Source organism: Cnephaeus nilssonii (assembly GCF_951640355.1).
Source record: "Cnephaeus nilssonii genome assembly, chromosome: 11".
NCBI lineage: Eukaryota > Metazoa > Chordata > Mammalia > Chiroptera > Vespertilionidae > Cnephaeus > Cnephaeus nilssonii.
The window spans coordinates 82,731,853-82,749,710 of record NC_137082.1 but is presented as its reverse complement, the minus strand read 5'-3'; positions in this window follow the sequence as shown (position 1 = coordinate 82,749,710).

The window sequence follows — 17,858 nt, the reverse complement described above, 5'->3', positions numbered from 1 at the left end:
GGAATAGTAATATTTTCAAGGCCATTTAAGCAGCAAGAATGCTAAGAGTGGAATGCTTGAAGAAAACAGTCCTGTAATGGTCAAATATTTCAGTTATCTTGGATGATGGAATAAAAACTCATTTGCCCCCCCCCCTTTTTTTTTTAAATCAATTGCCTTCTTTAAACAAGTTTTTTTCTGTCTTTAATGACTTTGGACAGAATAACATTCTGCTAGTTTTAAACCTTAGTTATTTCTGATGTAATGGAAAATGCAACTGGTCTCAGACTTCTGGTTTGGGCCCTGATTCTGCCAATTTATGATGACTTTAGATATATCATTTGATCATTCTGCCTCAAGTTTTTCATTTCCTCAAATTCCCCCAAATGAGGAAGTTATTTTTGAGGGAGGTTATGAGGCATTAAATGAGAGCCCTTGGGAGAGTACTTTACACAAAGTAGGTGCTCAGGTGACTGAATCTGGTGTCTACAGAGTGTTAGGAGATGCTAATAATGAAGGTCTTTACTACCAAATCTTCCTCTCAGAGAAGTTGCGAGAAGAGATGTCACACTCAGATGTCAAATAAATGAAAAACCTGTAGCAATTATCTGTTGCCACAAAAGTAATGTATAGCAACCACCAAAATCCAGTGGTACGCATCAGTGAACATGCACTCAGCGTATGAGAGCAATGATTTAGGCTGGGCGGCTCTGGGCAGTGTTTCTAGTCATGCCTCGGGAGTCTTGCAAAAGGGGTTGGCCTTGACTGGAGCCACTCAGCCCTATTCCACATTTTTCTCATCCTCCATCCTAGCTAGCCCAGGCATGTTTTCATGGCAGTGGCAGAGGGCAACAGCAGCTGAGTCCATTCTTACAAGCCCCTTTTCAGGTTTTCATGCATCTGCCCACCAGCATTCCCCAGAAGCAAGCCACGAGGCTAAGTGCAGAGTGGAAAGGCACTTTGGAGTTAAATGGCAAAGGGGGTGGGGGTGGGAGGGGACGTACAACAGGGGTGGAGAATTGGGGCTCCAAATGCAATCAATCCACCATGCCCAAGCTTTGTGTTTTCAGTTGGATTTGTTCACCAGTGAAGAGTGGAACATGTGCAGAAGCCTAAGAGATCCTAGGCAGGGATCTATTTGGTTCAAGTGTTTTTTAATTCACAGAGCATTGAGTAGAAGCCTATTCTAGCATACACTGTGAAGGTGAGTTAAAACCAAAGGACTGTATCTTCTTGTCTACTCTAGGTTCATCATTGCAATTGCACCTGGCCATTACCACATGACTGAATGAACACCCTAAGCCCTGAACTTGACTTGTACAGACCTAAAAGAGTCCACCTCATAAATGCTGTAAAAGGAAGCATTCCCAGAGAAAACCTTTAATAATGAACAGTGATAGTTGTGAATGCCACTTCCCAAACCTTTCCGGGGCTTTCTTAAATGCAGAGATGTTCTCTATCTGCTGTACTCCTTGCTGGCCATTTTCAGAAGCATGGAGTGCTCTAGGGAAGCTTTACCATAATAATGCTTTAGCAGTAATCTGGTTGATCGTGTATGTCAGAACTGACACAAATTTTAAAAAGGGAAACACCACAATTATCTGTGTCCTGTTTCTATGTGACAAGAATAAAAAATTGGAGAGTCTGAATCTCTGCAATGGAGGAAGTTAGGAAGTGAACATCTCTGGTGACAGCTGTGCTTGGCAGCCCTAGAAAGTGGGGTTGACCTCAGCCTTCAATCTCTTGGGCCAGTTTCTTTACCACATTTTTCCAGAGAACTGAATATACTTCTCCCTGAATATATCTTTAAACGGGCTCTTCCCCACAATCGTTAATGGTCACATGGCTTATTTTGATTCTCATTCATGTAGATACACAAAAATATTTTGTCTTTTAATGGTATTCCAGTGAATAGGACTATTTAAAATATTTTTTAAACTTTATAAAAAGCCTATTTATGTAAAATACAAAAACACCAGCAAAAATACATTATGACAACCAGAGAAAACCACTGTTTGGTGTAATTTTTTTTTTTACTTTTTATGTATATTCATCAGGAAATTCATGGAGTTTCTCTAACAGCACCTTCAGTTAGAGAAAGTTATTACAAATCTTAAGAAAAATCTCTAAAATGCATTAAGCCATTCAGCAAGCCATAACGGACATGTAATTTCTCTTGACTTGCTTTAAGCAACACAAAAGATGTATTGTCTACTTAAAATGTGATGTTTGCAATTAAATATAAAAATTTTAGACATCCTTTTCATGCATGATTTTTATGTATTCTAAATTGAGTATACACTTTGACTAGTATATTTAGAACCAAACGTGTGTTTTCTTTTTTTGTCTTGTCTGATACAAGTGTCCTAAAATAAAAGTGTGCAGTAGAACCATGGAATTTTATTGATCAGCTAGCAGTAATTGTTCAGATACAATGAGCATAGAAAGTATAGTGGCACCCTAGCTGGTTTGGCTCAGTAGATAGAGCTATGGCCCACAGATTGAAGGGTCCCGGGTTTGATTCTGGTCAAGGGTACAGACCTCAGTTGCAGGCTCTCATGCGGGAGGCAACCAATCAATGTGTCTCTCTCACATTTATGTTTGTCTCTGTCTCTCCCGCCCTTCCACTCTCTAAAAATCAATGGAAAAATAACGTCAGGTGAGGATTAACCAAAAAAGTATATTGGTATTTTTGTCTTTACTACATGTGGGATGGGAGCTAAAATTTTCAAAGGAAGCTGATCTGACCTCCAGGTTCTGAGAGGCCCCACTGTGAGATGTGTCTTGATGACCTCTTAGGTGACCCCCCTGCTATTGCCACAGTGACTCCAAAATTTTCATTCTCACTGCCAGCTCCTCACCTCAGTTCAGTGGCAGAGGGAAAGTTGTCTTATGTCAGGGCTAAGTCATGTGCTCTGAGCCCTAGCTAGCTCTGCAAGATCTCTAACATGCTTCCAGTCAGTTATTCCTTCTCAGATTTTCATTCTGTTGCCACTTGCCCATTCCTACAGCCTACACAGGCTTGGTAACTCCTCCTTTAACAGACAACAGGAAAACTAAGACAAAGTTCCCTGCCTGGCTGGTATAGCTCAGTGGTTGAGCGTTGACCTAGGAACCAGGAGGTCAGTGTTCGATTCCTGGTCAGAGCACATACCAGCGTTGTAGGCTTGATCCCTGGCAAAAGGCCTGCAGAAAGCAGCCAATCAATGATGCTCTCTCATCATTGATGTTTCTGTCTCTCCCTCTCCCTTTTGGAAATCAATAAAAATATTTTTTAAAAGTTTCTTGCAACCTGCATAACTACTTCCAATATCTGTTGAGCAGTGAAGTGTGTTGAGACCAAGTTTTACCAGCCATCTTCACTTTCTGTCCCCCCACTTTACTGCAGTCACCTCTCCAATTGTTACCCTTGGGGACTGCACGTGACTGTTCCCTCACACCTGGAGGAAATGATGTTCTGTTCAAGGTAAATTCGTGTGCCAGTGTTGTCATGTAGTTTCCAAATGGGAGTCACAAGGAGTGCTGTTGAAATGCAGCTTCCCTGGCCTCTCCTGGGACCTTCTGATTTTGTGAGTCTGGAATCAGAACACTGGGATCTGCATTTTTAGAAAGCCCAGGGTGAGTGTCAGCCAGCACACCACTGCTTTAGACCATGTTCCCTGTGGGCATTCAGCCTTACCCCATCTATGTTCTTCTCTTTTCCCACCTCCCACACAAACTCAGTCTGTGCAAATAAAGTTGCAGTTTCTCCATTTCATATCATTAATTTAAAATCCCTCATGAACCCCATCTGGCTTTTGGGGTGTGGGAAGAGGTGGATGGCTTTAACCCTTTGCACTCGCTTGCTTTTTTCTCGATTCCTTTATTCTACTCGGGATTTAATTTTTTAAATACCCCAGATTTTACAAAGCGCGGCAGTAGAATAAAAAACTGGAGTTTCTTTTCATACAAATTTATTTGGATTTTTTTATATTTCAAATTATTGATACATTCAAAGAGTATAAAAAGGGCTGCTACCGATGCTAACCGTGTCGAGTCACACTCGACATCCGAGTGCAAAAGGTTAAACTTGCCAATCGAAGATAACTCTCTTATTCAGTCTATCTTGGGCTTCAAATGGCCTATTGGGAATAAATGCTCAACTTTTCAAAGCCTCTTTCTGTTTTCCTCCCTAAGATGGCATCCAGCAGATGGGTGAGTAAAGGTCATCTCTGGGTGACAGGAAGTGGGTTCTCCAATGCTTGGACAGTCCTGCTGCTGGTGTTCCATCCTCTGTCTCTGTTCATTGGCCACCGTCTTTGCTGAATCTGCTGGTTGGTGTGAGTGTTTTTGGCTTTTGTTCCCTTGTTAGCTTGGCCTGCTGCTGACCACAACTCCGCCATTGCCTTTGGTCTCAAGGCCTCTAACTTTCAACCATTTATCTGCTTGGCTCTTGGGGCTAGGGGTGTCAGTAAGGGAGGAGGTTGGAATTTGGAGGTGTCTTGAACATCTTGCTCAGGCTTTGGGAAGCCTAGTGTTTTCTCTGACATCTCCCTCTACCAAAGCTGAGTGAGTGCCTCCATGCTGTAATGGGTATGCCTATGGATCACAGGCAGGACTTTTCTGAGTGACTTACAGCCTTTCTCAGGCTGTGCCTAGGAAATAGGTTATTAACCCATCATGCAATTTCTGTCTCTGTCTTCATTCCCATCCCTGCCCCCCTCACCCCTCCACTATGCCCACACATGAGATTTGACCCTAAGAGGTAGGAAGGTGCAGTAAAAGCTGTTCTTTACAACCTATTCTTTCTTCCTAAATCTCTCTTCCTGTCCTAGAAGTCATTCCACTTTCTCCCCAATGAAAGGACTCTCCTTACATCAAATCCCAAGTTTCCTCTCTTTATGGCTTAGGGTAAAACTTCATGTTCAGTTGTCCAAACTTTGCTTTTGGCATGTGAATGGAGCTCTTAGAATTTAGAACTCCTTTTTCATCCTCAGATGCCAAAGAATCTTACCTAATAATAGACAAACATGTAAATTGACCGTACCTTCACTATGCCCCTAGCCAATCAGGAGTGGTATGCAAATTAACCCAACAAAGATGGAGGTTAATTTGCATACACAGGCACCGAGTGATAGGCAGGAGGCAGGCATTCCGCCCCACCCCCCTGGTCTCTCAGGGCCTCTGGGCAGCGTGGGAAGGCGGGGCTGGAGCGAAAAGAGGCGGCTGCGGGGCCTGAGCGGAAAGGGGCTGGGCTGGAGTGGAAAGGTGGTGCCGGCAGCCAGGGAAAGGAAAGCCCATTCTAGCACAAATCTTCGTGCATCGGGCTTCTAGTAATAAAATAAAGACTCTGAAGGTCACAGCCAGTAGAACTGTTCCTACTCTGGTACACATCCTTTCCTTTCCTGTCATTATCAAGCTTTGTTGTTTAGCTTTATTGGAAAGACCGTGGGGGGAGGGAGTGGTCAGACACAAGGAAAATGGGATCTTTAATAATGTCTAAGTATTGGTTCAACATGGATATTCTTGCCCTGGACTTGCTCTTTCTGGCTTCAGTGTTTGCCTCTACTGCTTCTAGTACCCTGATGTCCTTTGGCAGCCTGATCTAACACTAGTCATTCCTCAAAGCCCAGTTCACATATCACCACCACCATGGATTTTTCTTTATTCTCCCCAAACGTCACAGTCCCTTTTGGGCACACTCTTCATAATTTGTTTATACTGGTGTACACCTAAATTTGTTGCTAAATTGTGAGCCCCTTTCCACCTTGGAAAGCTCTCTAGCCTTTGCTCTGTATGTCCAAATTTGTCCATTCTTCAAGACCCAGTGAAAACCTGATCTCTGCTGTCTTCTCTAACAACTGTTGACAGTTACCTACCCCCATGGCAGTAACCGGCAGCAGCAGTTGGATGCTTGTGAGATACATGCACAAAAACTTGTGTGGGGCACTGAGACACAGTGACATGGGCATTCTTGGAAGAAACCTTGCCAGCAAGTCTAAGTATAGCAAGCCTTCAGGAAGAGAGAGTTAGATGTGATTAGCATCACTTAGGTTATAAGCTCCTGAGGTCGGAAGCTAAAATTGGCTTTTCCCCAACATTTCTTTTTTATATATGCTATGTCTTCATGCCCACTTCAACATTGCCTGTCCATGGCTGGCATGCAGTATATGTTTCTTGCTCAACTGACAGGTGCTCAGTAGACCTAGCCTGATTGATTCTCTTGTGAATGCCTTCCTTTCCTGAGAGCTCATTAATTTTTAAGTTGTTTTCCTTGAAATGCCTCCCCCCACCCCATTATTTTTCCTCCTACAGGGTCCCACCTTGATCAGCTGCTCTCCTTTTCTTTTTTGTGATCATGGGCTTTGGCAAACCTTCCAATGTGTGTGTTTGGGGTACAAGCTGTGGATCAACCCAATCCAGCTTGTAGAAGTAAACTGGTCCCTTTAGGGCCCTGCAGCACTCCTTTGGATTTCAGAGGTAGCTTCTTTCAAAGCAGTATTGACCAGCGGTCGCCAACCGGTGGTCCGTGGACCACTGATGGTCCGTGAGGTCCAAAAGGTTGGCGACCGCTGGTATAGACTATCTGATGTGGGACACCATAAGCTCTGGTGGTTCTCACTCAGTTATCTGGTGGATAACTCTGTCCCTGGAAGCCAAGTGGACAGCAGCTAGTTCTTACCTTCATTATTGCACATTGGGGGCTGGGGGCTTGGGGCTTGGGGTCAGACTGATCTCAGTTGAAGGTGTAGATACTGCAGTGTGGTCCTAATGGATATCCCATGGCACTCCAGTCCTTGGGGGATAGTCATGCTCATTCCAACAGAAAAACCTCTAAATCAGTCATTGCTTTCTTTAAGAGAACCAGACAGGTACTTTTGTTTTGGCATGAGAAAACTGTCATTTGCATCCCTCCACCCTCAACTCCTGGGCAAGGAAGAGGATGCTAAATCCAGAAGATGGTGCAAGAGTATGAAGGTTAGCCATGGTTGCTTCCTGATGCATAGGGCCATTTTATTTCTATTTCTAAGTCACATGTGTTGTTTGATCAGCCGGTCTTTTTAAACACCAGTTTGGTGCCCAGCACCATGGGGACTGCAGAAGAAAGACACACCCTATTTGGAAGGACCTTGATAGGCTGCCACGGATAAAGCAGTGTGGAATCAGAAGATCGAAAGCACAGTCTGTGACACAAAGTACTGCAGGGTCCTCGCAGGAGCAATTAGGGTAGGCCACGGTGGGCCAGGAGGGTGAGTAGCGTTGGACTTTGAGATCATGGCCTAAGCAGAGGCACAGTGGGGATGTGAGTGTGGAGGAGGTAAGTGGCAATATGGTGGTGGGGGCGGGGTGATGGTGGGTAATGGTAGAGAAAGGGAGGAGTGGGTAAGGAGAAAACCCAGGGAATTCTAGAACAGGGAAATGACTTGATCGGCGGCCACAGTGTATTTTAATATGTGTACAATTTGAAATTCGCTTGGTCCTTAGTATTCCTGAGTCAGATTAAGTTCCTTCTAGGATGAGAAGCCATTCCACAGGCCCTGTTTACCTGGCTGGGGTATTTTTCAGTGGTTCCTCTGTGGCTGTGCTCAGATGAATTGGTCTGGGCAGCCAGGATGGCAGGAGATCGCTGACTTCATGTCTGCAAGAGTACGTGTTTCCACTATATAATTACCAGCTTTTAACAGCCTATATCAGCCCTCTTTAGGATGGCTTTTGGCAAATGAGGTAGAACTCTATTATGCATTTAAATTATACTCAGTCTTATCCTTAAAAGGTTTTCTGCAGCAAGTCCATTCTATTCCATACCCAAATGTGCTTCAGACCATGCATGAGTCAAAAGGAAGTAGGTAGTTTATTCCTTTGGGTTGGAGAATTAAGAAGAAATCTCTATCCAAATAACAGGTATGTGGTAGAAAAAATAACCTCTCCCTAAATGCTTAATCATCAGTCAAGGAGAGGGGCAGGAGAGTGTTTAGTAATAGGGAAACCTCAGATTTAAAGAGAATTACAAACAGACAGGCTGAATGTTGGACACCATCCAACAAAGCTCTTAAAGGATTGGAGTCACTAGCCTGTTCTTGACTCTGACCTGGCGGGAAGAGGAGTCTGGAGACCTGGCCCTGGCTCAAGAGCACTTACCGTCTTTCTGGTTCTGGGTCGTCTTCAGCCCCCTGGAAAGGGGGGCTGGAGTGAGGCATTGCTCGTGGGTGCAGATAGCTAGACCAGCTAGTCAACTTTGCAATCCCCTGAGGGTTTCCTGAACCTCTTCCTGGTTTAGTTTCCAAGTTGGAGGGATAGACAGGGCCCCTCAACCCCCACACTCACCCTGCCTGCTTTTCTGGCCGGGAAAGCTAAGATAGCCCTTAACCACAAGCTGCCATCTGCCATGTACTTTAGGGAACTGAATAAAGAGGAAGGGTAGGGAGAGGGTAACCAGAGAGACTAGGGTGCTTAATTAAGGTCTGAAAGAGACGGTCTGTTTCCCTAACTATGCAGAGCTTCCCCATCCCACCACCTCCCACAGAGATGGCAGAGGACAGTACATGTTCCTGAGAATTCTTCCTTGAGTGCTGCCTTTTACAACTTTAGTAGTTCTTTCCTATGGGCGGGGCCCGTGGGCAGATTGTCAAAGGCCTGGCAAGGGGATTTTACTGGGACAATTTCTTCTCCAAAAAATATCCTGTGAGAGACAATAACAGAGAGGTTCTAGACCAGAAGGGGCTCAAATGGTGGTGGAGGATATACTACCTCTCCCACTGCCACTCGGGCTCAGCCTCCTGAATGGCCACACTGGCCCCCAATTGGTTCTCAGTTTCTGCTCTTTTCCACATAGAAGCCAAAGTGGCCATTTATTCATTTTATTTTTGAATAGGAAATAGATTGACATAGTATAAAATAAAATAAAAAAACAGGATGTACATTAAATATTTTTTCCTCCTCAGTCAGTCAGTGTTACCAGTTTTTTAAATATTATTTCAAGATATGGTTCATGGCTATGTAAACACTTTTATCTATCTCCCACCTTAAATGGAAATATACTAGATCCACTGTTCTGTAATTTATTTTTTTAAAATGTTTTTATTGATTTCAGAGAGGAAGGGAGAAGGAGAGAGAGATAGAAACATCAATGATGAGCATCATTGATTGGCTGCCTCCTGCACACCCCATACTGGAGATCAAGTCTGCAACCCCAGCATGTGCCCTGACCGGGAATTGAACGATGACCTCGTGGTTCATAGGTCTATGCTGAACCACTGAACCACGCTGGCTGGGCCACTGTTCTATAATTTAACCTTGTCACTTATTATTTCTTAGAAATCATTCCATATTAGTAAGTAAAAAACACTCTCTTTTTTCCAACTGCATAATATTCTATTGAATGGGTACACTATGCTATATTTAATCAGTCCCCTATTGGTGGGCATTTAGATTAGTGCTAGTGTTTTATATATAAACTAGAGGCCCGATGCACAAAATTCTTGCAAGGGGCTCGACCCTCACAGCCACAGCAGCTTGCCTCGGCCCTTGCAGCCCTGGCTTTGTCCGGAAGGATGTCCAGAGGTCGTTTGGCCGTCCAGTCTAATTAGCATATTAATGCTTTTATTATTATAGATTATTATAGATAATGTTATAGTAACATTGTACTTGTACTCATTTTGCACAGATACACGTATATCTGTAGGATAAGTTCTCAGTGGTAAAATTGGTGGATCAAATTACATTTGCCACATGCCTTCATCAACCCAGTGTATTATCAAACTTGTTCAGTCTTTTTAATCTGAATGGTGGAAATGGAAAGATGATTTGATCTTTTAAAAAGGTAAATCAGATTATGTCACTTCTGTGTTCAAGACCATCCTTGCTTTCCCATTGTTCTTAGACTCCAAACTCCTGGAGCTCCAGAAGGTACCTGTTATCTGGCCCTGCTGTCTCTCTGACTCTCCCATCGTCTTAGGCAACCCTGCTAGCGGTTCTCAACCTGTGGGTCGTGACCCACAGGTTGAGAACCGCTGCTGTAGAGCCTATTGGAAAACACAGATATTTACATTACGATTCATAAAAGTAGCAAAATTACAGTTATGAAGTAGCAACGAAAATAATTTATGGTTGGGGGTCACCACAACATGAGGAACTGTATTAAAGGGCCGCGGCATTAGAAAGGCTGAGAACCACTGCATTAGTGGGTTCTGAGCTGAGAGTGACATACCTGCATAGAGGCAAGAACAGAAGCCATGTGCAATAATCCAGGCAGGAGGTGGTGGTGGTGATGGCGGTGGTGGGAAGTGGTTTTGTCATTTCAAACATTTATGAAAACAGAATAGGATAATAACAAATAACCATATACCCATCACCAAACTGCCACAATTATCCCATGGCTGGTCCATTTCATTTATACTCCTAACCACTTTCCTTTATCATTTTATTTTTATGTACTATTAGTATGTACTAAGATGTACTATTTCATTCTGGATATGTGTTAAGAATTGTATGATGGATCGGATGTAAAATGTGAGGGAAAGGAGGAAGCCAAGGGTGTCTCCAAAGCTTGCTGTGGAGAATAGAGATACTATTTACTGAGATGCAGAAGACTGTAGGTGGAGTAATTTTGTGAGGAAAATTATCACGACATTACTTCTGTTCATGTATACTTTGAAATGCCTATTTGACATTCAGAAACTGTTGGATATACAAGTCTGGACATCAGGGAGAGGTTGGAGCTGTAGATATAAATTTGGGGAGTTGTCAGATTAGAGAAGGTATCTATAGCCAAAAGAGAGAACTTCAGCCTCTGATAATCACAGAGTAGCTTGTATCAGACTAATTCTTGTGCTGATAGTAATTATAAGCTCTGGAGGCATGGGAGAGTGGCCTAAAACAGACAGATTCTGGAGGAGATTCAACTCTTGAGAGAAGGGAGCCACACTGGATGAGATCCATGTTTATACAGGTCCCCACCCTACCCCCATACCCCGGGGGGTACTTACTGGCCCATGCAATACACAGGGAGAACTCCAGCAGCAAGAAGCAGCCTGACTGGGCTGAGGCTTCTAGAGAAGCTGGAAATTGAGGAGGAAAAATGGAGTCAGAGAGTAGAGAGCCCATAATCTGTGTATAAATTCTTCTTGAATTCTTGCCTAACTCCTTAATTGTACATGTGGGGGTTAAAACTCCAAGTGCCTAGAGGAAAGCAACAGCTGGAAAGCTGAAAGAACTGAGCCGAGATTTATTTTATTGTAGCTTCCCAACTGCAGCTCAAGTCTTTCCAAGTACTTGGTTTCAGATTTCCTATTGAAACTCCAGAAGCTACACTTTAGGAGTAAAGATACATTATCTCAACACTAAGGGATTCACCCTACAACAAAGGAGAAAAGTGAAAAAGACCCACCATAACAGAACCTGAAATTAAGCCATCTCAGGATTAAGAGGATCTGATGGTAACTAAACAGCTTGTTAGAGCAACATACTGTACTCTTCAGAGGGAGATAACAGAATCCAGAGTCTATATAAGAAATCATCCATAATGTTCAACATACAGTCCAAAATTACAAGAAATGGGAAAACAAACAAACAAACAAACAAACAGGAAGATGTGACCCATAGTCAAAGAAAAATATTAGTCAACAGAAGCAGACACATAGGTAACATTGATGTTGTAATTAGCAGACAATCATTCTAAAATAAATTTGATAAGTTTTTTGAAGAATCAATATGAATAATGGATTAATTGGTAAAGAGATAAAAAGTTTCAGGAGAAATATTGAAACTGTAAGAAAAGAATCAAAAGAAAACAATAGAACTGGGTTACACTATATATTCAATAAAAAATCCAAAGGATTGGATACAAGCAAAGAATGAATCAGTGAATTTGAAGACAAGTCATCATCCAAACAAAGCACCTAGAAGAAAATATTGAAAAAAAAAATAGAGTCTCAATGACCTGTATCAAAAAGTGTAACCTACATGTAATTGGAATTCCAGAAGGAAAAGAGTTGGACAGAAAAATATTTGAAGAAATATCGCTAAAATTTTTCAAGTTGCATTAAAAAAACAGCAACATACAAATCCAGGAATATCAGTGAATTCTACACAGGATAAATACAGAGAAAACAAGTACAAGTACACATTGCTAAGTTGCTAAGCCAGCATACCAAAGATAAAAAATATTTAAAATAGCAAGATAAGAAAAGACATTGCATACAGGTCACTAAATTGAGAATGATGGCTGATTCCTCATCAAACAATAAAAATAAAAAATATTGACAAATTAATATTTGTAGTGATGAAAAAAATCTGTCAGAATTCTATATCCTGCAAAAATATATCTCAAAAATAAATGTGAAATAAAAACATTTTAAGGTAAACAAAAGCAGGGAATTGGTGCCAGACTCTCAGAAGAAAAAATGCTCAAGGAAGTTCTTCAGGTTGAAAGCAGGGGATAAAGAACACTGGAATTGGTTAAGTATGAGGATGTATTAGTCTGTTTGGGCTGCCATAACAAAATACCATAGTCTGGGTGGCTTATAGAACAGAAATTTCTTTCTCATGCTTCTGGAAGCTGCTAATTCCAAGATCAAGGTGCCGGCAGCGTTGGGGGTTAGGTTCTGGTGGGGGCTCTCTTTCTGGCTTACAGATGACCACCTTTTTATTGTCTTCTCATATGGGGTGGTGGGGAGAAGAGAGGAGGGGACACTCTGGTCACTTTCTTTTTTTATAAGGGCACTTGTCCCTATATGGGCTCCACCTTCATGACCAAATCACCCCCCAAAGGCCCCCACCTCCAGTTACCTTACATTAGGGATTAAGGCTTTAATATTTGATTTTTTTTCCCTGGGATGAGAAGGGACACATACTTTCAGTCCATGGCAGTGGGGTAAATAGAAAGTCATGGAATGATAGATATCTAAGGAAGTCGTATGGATTCAGGGGAAAGTACTAGAGTTCTATTGCCATCTTTTCCCCATTCCCAAGCTCTCTTCCAAGGGATCCAGGGCCCTGGGGGAACATAGAGTTTTTTAGTACACAGCTGGCATGGTGGTACACTCTGAGGCACTGTCCTGCCATTTTAGATGTGAACTTGGGGACAGGATCATAAAACCACATCAGAAGTGGCAGCTCCCTGAGCCTATTCAGCTGGGCTGCTGGCAGGACTCTCCTGCCTGGGGCCTGTGCACTCTTGCTCCCTCCTTGCCCATTGGCCTAAGTGGCAGTGATTCAGTTAGGATGCTCTTGGCAAAAAAGAACAGACACCCAATTTAAAATAGCCTAAATAGTGAAGGAGCTAATGTCTCACAAAATAGAAGTCCCAAAATAGCCTAGGCCCTGTGTTGCAAGGGAGTGAGTTACTTCCTGTCTCTGGGCTCTGCTATTGCCTTCATTAATTCATTCACACATTTATTCATTCAACAAATATTTATTGGGTACCTACTTCATGCTAGGCACTGCTCTAGGGGCTGGTGCTACAACAATGAACAAAACAAATAAAATTGCCTCTTTTGTCACTTACATTCTATTTTGGGGAGAGACAAATAAAAATAGGGCACATGGTGATAAATGATATAAAAATAAATCAAGCTGGGCAAGGGAGTATGAAGTAGCAGAAGTTGTGAGGAGCCTATTTTATATAGCATGGTCAGGGGAGACCTCTCTGATAAAGTGACTTGAGCAGAGACCCACGGAAGCAAGCCATGTGGATTTCTGGGAGAAGAACATTCCAGGATGAGGGAAGAGCAAGTACAAAGACCTCATGTGAGAATTGCTCAGTGAGTTTGGGGACATCAGAATGGCTAAGGCACAGGCATGGTGAGAGATGAGGAAGAGAGGGAGTAGCAATGGGCTAATCACCTAGGACTTTGTAGGCCATGGAGAGTACGTTGCATTATTCTCTGCAATGGAAGCCTGGGAGGATTTTGAGAAGAGTGCTTGGATTTAGTGTCGTCTTAAAGAACCCTTCCATCCTGGAAGAGGGCAAGGGCTGAAGCAGGGAACCCCATTACAGGATGGGGAGTCCAGAAATACTCATGAGTTTTGGCCTGCATGACTTGAAGAAGGTTGGGGGTGGAGGTAATAGGTTTAAGGGTTAAAATCAAGGGGTTTTTTTTTTGGACATGTTTGAGTTGTCCAAGTAGGGATGTCCAAGTTAGGCAGCTAGATATACAAATCTGACCTTTAGGGGTGGTGAGGGGGTTAGAGATGTAAGGGTAGAGACATCCAGATGCAGGTGGTATTCAATGCTGCACGTCTGATGGGCCACTGAGGAAGTGCGTATGGCTAGAAAGCATTAAGCCCTAGATTCTTCAAAGTTTAAGGGTCATAAAGATGAGTTGAAACTAGCAAAGAGTGAGAACGAGCAGTTAAAGAGGAGAACAAAGGGATAGTGTTGTCCCTGAGACCAAGTTTCAGGGAGGACAGAGTGACGACATGTGTCAAATGCTGCTGGTGAATAAGGAAGGTGAGAATAGATTGACCATTGGACGAATAACGTGGAGGTCACTGGTGTCTGTGCAAGACCAGTTCCTGTGGGTGGTGGACAAAAATCCTGAGTGGAATGGGCCAAGAGAGAAGGTAAGTTGATTAATTGGCGACAGAGTGTAGACAACATTTTTGGAAGAGTTTTGCCATAAACGGGAGCAAAGAAATGAGGTGGGAGTTGAAGAGGGATGTGGGATCAAGCGAGCATTTTTAAAGATGGATAATGACAGCATATTTGATTCTAAGGAGAAGAACCCATCAGAGAAGGGAGACCGAAGTGATGTTCAGGAGTAGATGAATGGTACAAAATTCAGTGCATAAATGGAAGGGCTTTGGATAGGAGCATGGAGAGTCCAGGCATGGTGAGAGGAGAGGAGGCCGAGAACATGTACTCAGGTACAGCTAAGTTGGTTGCTTTGGTGATGAAAGCATTGGAAAAATTTCTGGTTGTCTCTATTTCCTCTATAAATCAGAGTAGTCATTAATTTGCTAGACTGGAATGAAAGTAGAGGTGTTGGACATTTGAGAAGAGTGGGCAAGACATAACATAGTGACACAGCAGTGTGGGGAACTGAACAGACTAGTCACAGGGAGACTTGCTGGGTAGCATCAAGAGCCATTTAGGTGAGTGGCATGCTTTTTAAGTGAGACTGGGAGCTTGTTTGATAGACTGTATTATTTTGTGAAAATATTCACCAGCCTTTCCTGGGGGAGAACTCTATTTTCCTGCCTTAATGACATCAGGCTTGGCCATAAGACTTGTGATCAGCAAAATATAAAGGGAAGTGATGTGTGTCACTTCAAAGCAGGAGCTTAGGAGAAAAGTTGTGTTCACCATGTCTGGTTTTCTCTCTGTCCCAAGACTGGCCATGTCCCAGTAGAGGCGGTTCCATCAACTTGGATGCTGGAGTGACGACACTGTGGAACAGAGCAACACACTGACCTGCAGTGGACCTGTTCTCTGTGAGTGAAAAATGAGCCTTAGAAGTATAAGCCCCTGAGATCTAGGGGCTGTTTGTTACTGTAGCATGCCCTATGCTGACTGATACAAAAGTTGTGTGCTTTTCTCCAGCTCTGTTCCCTTGCTAATTTGCAGGAGCAGAGAGAATGGACTCTTGATGTAACCAGCATTGGGCTTTTGCCAGGGAAGCATGACAGAGAGAAGGAGGAACAAGGAATTGAGGGTGTATTTAATGAGGCCTGAGCTGGGTGAGAGGGAACTGAGGGAAATGCTAGATTCATCCTGAGGTTCCTTTATATACTTATAGTTATAAGAGGGCTGCCAGAGACAATCATGGCTAAATGCTTGCTTCTCATGTCCCTGAGGAGAATGTGTTCCTGTGTCTAGGTGGAACCTGTGGCACATTGAGAGTCATCAAGCTTTCTTTTTGTAAGGGATCATTTTAATCTTTTTTTCCCCAGTGGAGCCTGTGCCACAGCCATCCCTGGTGCCTTCTGATTTTCCCCATCGTGTTCTCTGTCTGCCCACTGGGCCAGTAGGGATTTCTGCGTAATACAGACTCTCCATGTAATCTCACAGGTGAGGATGATTATGTGAGGTCTGCTCACACCCTCCATGTCCTGATCACTGGTTGTTCATTATAAATGAGACAGGGTCCAAATCACATATTTTGGAAGCTGGGCAGGCTGGAAGCTGGTCTGTCCGACTCTAGGCCCATCTTTCCCTGCACCTTTCTACAAGGGGCCAGAAGGCCCCACCTCCTTATTCCCTTTCCCTTATTAGAGAAGCCAGATAGACCTGCACAGAGATGGGCTCTGCCCCCAGAGATGATCTGTAAGTTCTGCCCAGCCAAGCCTGGATGCCTCTTCCAGCCACCCACTCCTCCAGCCAAAGACATTGGCAAGACCCCACATGCTCCTTATTTTTCCTCGGCCTTCTTTCGAGCACCAGCACTTTAAAAAGGCTACATGGCAAAGGGTGGAGTGTCCAGACAGGCCCCATTTCCCAAGATCAGAGGGTGCATGCCCCGGCTAGGCCAAGCCAACCCCTTCTTCCACAGGAATCTGGCTTCACTGCAGACTGGCTCTGTGGGCCTGCCTGCACCCCCATCTGCCCTTAGCAAAGCTCCCACTAAAGGCAGGGGCATAAAGGAGATGTCCCCACAGCCAGGGGTTGTGTGTGTGTGTGTGGGGGGGGGGGTAGGGGGGTGGAGGGGGGCAGGTCTCTCTCTAGAGCTGGCATGATCCAATAGTGAGATTTCTACAGCCGTTATGTCTGGCGACCCTCCCAATGGCCTAAGGAGGCATGAAGAACAGGGGTATATTTTACAGAGGGAAAGCTGGTACTCAGAGAGGGGAGCAGGCACCCAAGGTCACATGGCTTGTTGGTGGCCAACCAACCCATGGCCTCAGGACATCAAGTCCATTGTTCTTTTCCCCGTCTCTCACTCCCCGTGGCACCAGCATTCAGTGTGATGTTAGCTAGGCCACCTCCACTGTGGTGCACCACATCCTCAGGCCTTTCCCTGTGACATCTGCCTTGGCTAACTGGTAAACCTCGCCCACGGCTCCAGGCTGGCCCTCTCAGGGAGTGCTGGGACACCGTGGGGTAGGCAGGGCCCTGAATGGAGGCTGCCCAGGAGAGTAGGCAGGGAGGGCAGGAGAGTAAGTGTTCCCTGGTTCTTCTCCTAAAGGACAGGCCCTGCTTTTGTATTTTATAGGAAACAAGTGTGTTATTTGCTCAATGACCAAAATTTAACCTCAGCTCCCTTTGAACAAGCTCTGAGCTCTTGGGTGAATCCTTCCCTTTGCCTCAGTTTCCCCATGGGTTTTGGATTCAGTGGTCAACCACAACGATTCTGAGAGGACAGGACACCTGGCCTGGCTCACAGGGGCCCATTCTGCCACAGGCGGAGGAGCATGTGGCGGGTGTCTGACTGGGTGGGGAGTGTCCATAGTTAGCGCTGGCAACAGTGCCTACCAGAAGCTCTGACTCACCACCCTTGGGGCTCTGAGCAAGTCAGGCAAGCCAGCCTCAGTTTTCCCAGGTGTAAAATGGGATTCAGGCCACTTGCTTCCATGGGAGGGCCTGGAGGGCTATAATTATGGAAAGGAGTGAGAGCCCTGGGAGACCAAGGCTGGGGCTGGGCATCCTGAGAAAGCTGGCAGGATGGCCACGGGTTTTAATTGGTTGGGGGAATTAGACATTTCCTTCAGAAGAAAGAACTGTGGGTGAAGGGGGAGAGGGGGAGGGTGAAATGAGGACTGAGGGAGAAAGTGTCTGGCGCCCTTGGGCAGCCATCTTAGCGCACACCAAAGCCCTGCCTCGCAATGCAATCAAGTTGTTGCTTCTGTTCATACCAAAAGGGCCTTTTTAAAATACAATTAGGCTCTGTTTTATTATGTGTGACAGACGAGGCCATTAACCATTCCGACTATTAAATCAGACTTCATTAAAAAAAATGGAAGTA